Below are 3,402 nucleotides of genomic sequence, written 5' to 3'. Positions count from 1 at the left end.
ATCTTTGACATGTCTTCTGATATTCCTGAAATTTAGAAACAAATGTAAATAGAGAAGTAAACATCTCATATAAAAGCAGAAACAAAGCAATTTCTTGAGGAAGGAATGCCCTAACCATGAGAGAGCTAATGAAGGTTTTTTTTTGTTTGTTTTGTGTGTAGAAGGTGGTATTTGAGTAGAACCATGAAGGAAATTAGGGATTCTAAGAGGAAGAAGGGAAGTAGACCATTGGATGAAGGCACTAATGTGAAAGATATTAGTTTTGGATGCACAAATGCAAAAATTAAAATAACTTAGCTGCCCTAGCTGGTTATATTATCTATTTGTATTTTTAAAGAGATTATACCATCATTCATTTAGAGTCAGTTGGGAACTTTGACTTGGTTTAGTCCAATATCTTCACTGAAAGATGAGCAAATTGAGAGACGTTAGGTGACTTACTTTAAATCACTCCAGTAATAAATGACAGAACAAGGATGAAAATCACTGTGCTATGATTCCAAGTCCAACACTCTTTCTAGATCACCACATGTTTATCTTAGAAAATCAATAGAGATATTAAGACTTCTTGTTTGCCTGAATTTCTTAGCTTTAAAGTAGCTTGAGATGATGTGAGATGCCATTACTTGAAAATTAGATATGGGACTATACACTAGATGGAGTAGAGTCACAGGGGTGGGGAACATGCAACCTTAAGGCCACACATGTGGCCTTCTAAATCCTTAAGTGCAAAATTTTGATTCAGTCAAAAGGCCATACTTGAGAATTTAGAAGGCCGCATGTGACCTTAAGGCCAAAGGTTCTCCACCCCTGGTAAACAGTGGGGTCACCACAGAGTAACAACGAGCAGACAGGATGAAAGATATTATTTGAAGAGTTTTCAGCATAATGATGGTGCTTGACTTGATGGGACTAGATAAATGATCTGAGAGAATGTAGAAAGAGAAGGATGGAAGGCATGGAACTGAGCCACAAGGAATGCTTATCACTAGGAGAAAGAAAACTTAGAAAAGAAGACAGAGAAACAATAATTAGAGCAAACTGAGGAAAAACACAAGTGCCATGTCACAAAAGTTGGAGAAGAAGAGAGTTGCAAGAATTGTCTTGAATGGCTAACAGGGAATGAGAATAAAGAAATGATGTCTGGCTATACTGATAAGTAAGTTCCCACTGATGATAATGAATGAGTATATTCAATACAGCAGGCAGGCCAGCCTTTGGTTTGCACAAGGTTAAGCAGGTTATGTGTACTGAGCAAGTGGAGGTATTAATTAAATACAAGTATACATGTATATGCATATATACACATATATATGTATTTATGTACTACACGTGTGTATACATACATGCCTACATAAATACACACACATATACACATATGCAAAAAAGGTATTAACTCTATAAAAGTATCCTTTATCATCAGAGGTCCTAAGCTCACTCACCACTAACCTTGTACTGCTTTCTAGAGAGACAGAGCTATGAACCTCATTCCCTGGGTGGATGCCTACATGAACACATAATCTTCTCAGCTTATACTTAACATACATTCCACAGTACTCTAATAGAAGGCTCCTCTTTTGTTCTTGACTAGAAGCAGAGGTCCATTAACAAAGTTCAAAGATATATCATAGGATACACCAAGAAGGTAGATGAAGAATAAAGGATATTTGTATCTAAAGCCAGCCAATGACTTCATGATTTTTTATTAATGTTATGTCTCATATAGGATAATTTATTCATTTTTTCTCCTGTTGTCGCTGATGCCTGATCCATCTCTTAAATTGAATCTATGGAGAACAGCATAGAGGTGAATGAATTTATCTTTGTGGGACTGACAGATGCCCCAGAGCTTCAAGTATCCCTCTTCATTACATTTACCTGCATCTGTTTTGTAACCCTGGTGGGAAACTTGGGGATGATAGTGCTGATTTACTTAGATCTCCATCTTCACACTCCCATATACTTTTTCCTCAGCAATCTCTCTTTGGTGGATTCTATTTATTCATCAGCCGTTACTCCCAAAGTGATGACCAGACATCTCACAGGAAAGAAGGTCATCTCCCATGATGGCTGTGCTGCTCAAATGTTCTTCTTTGGGGCCTTTGCTAGTGTGGACTCTTTTTTTCTGGCTGTTATGGCCTATGACCTCCATGCAGCTATTTGTAAGCCTCTCCATTATACTACCACTATGAGAGCAAATGTGTGCACACAACTGGTGATTGGCTGCTATATCTGAGGTATCATTGAGTTCTCCATTCACATTGCCTTTACCTTTCACCTCTCCTTCTGTGGTTCACATATAGTCCATCATTTTTTTCTGTGACATTCCCCCAATTCTGGATCTCTCCTGCTCTGATAGCCATACCAATGAAGTGATACTCTTCATCTTGCCTGCCTTCAATGTCAATTTTGCCCTCCTCATCATCCTGACTTCCTACATGTTCATTTTCATCACCACCCTGAGAATGCATTCTGCAGAGGGCCAACACAAAACCTTTTCCACCTGTGTCTCACACCTGACAGCAGTGTCCCTATTCTATGGGATCATAATCTTCATGTACTTACAACCTAACTCAAGTCATTCTATGGACAATGACCAAACAGCCTCTGTGTTCTACACCATAGTAATCCCTATGCTGAACCCTCTTGCCTATAGTCTGAGGAACAAAGAGGTCACTAAAGCCTTTAGGAAAGTTGTTGAGAGGGCAAAGCCTCTGGTATGCATGTGATTTTAATTAGAGAGGATATGCTATATATAATGAATTAATCTTAACTCTACCTAAATCATCTTATTTCTTCTTCTACACCACAAAAATGCTGTGTGTGTATGTGTGTGTGTGTGTATGTGCATGATTTGAAGCAATACTTGAGACTCACCTTACAGCTACCCTTAGTAAATCTACCCATAAATGTTCCTTCTTCTCCTAATTTCTTTAGTTTTGTAGTCCTATACCACTTAATCTACACATAGATACATCTTTTATCATTTGCATTAGCAACTCTTTCAGATTTGTGTGTGTTGTAATGTTTAACTGATGATAAGCTTAAGGTATAGGCACCCAATTCTTTTTCTTTTTCAGGTTTACAGTGTCTTGTATTCTTATGGTTACAGTGTGGACATACAATAAATGCTTCCTGGTGACTGATAGTGCTTTGAGTCTTGAAAAAAATTCAGTTCTTCTTATCCTTCATTCCCAACATATCAAGGAGGCTGGATCCCCTACCTATGAGGATGAATTTAAGGATCTGGTGTTTAGTGAGGAGAATAGTTGAACTACCATGTGGAGAAGAAATTCGATTTGTATCTTAGTCTTAGATTTCAGTATGAGAAGCAAAGAACGAAAGTTGTAAAGAAGCAAATTTAGACTTGGTAAAAGGAAAATCTTTTTGAACTAGTAGAGC

The 3,402-nt window shown here is 37.7% G+C and overlaps 1 pseudogene; it reads left to right on the top strand.

Annotated features, from left to right (window-relative positions):
* Nucleotides 1-1,789: 1,789 nt before the first annotated feature.
* LOC114042656 lies at nucleotides 1,790-2,729 on the top strand (annotated as a pseudogene).
* The last annotated feature ends 673 nt before the right edge of the window (nucleotides 2,730-3,402 follow it).

This window comes from Vombatus ursinus, unplaced genomic scaffold, assembly GCF_900497805.2.
Source record: "Vombatus ursinus unplaced genomic scaffold, bare-nosed wombat genome assembly UNPS02014662.1, whole genome shotgun sequence".
Taxonomy (NCBI): Eukaryota; Metazoa; Chordata; class Mammalia; order Diprotodontia; family Vombatidae; genus Vombatus; species Vombatus ursinus.
This window is presented reverse-complemented; position numbering and strand designations above follow the sequence as displayed.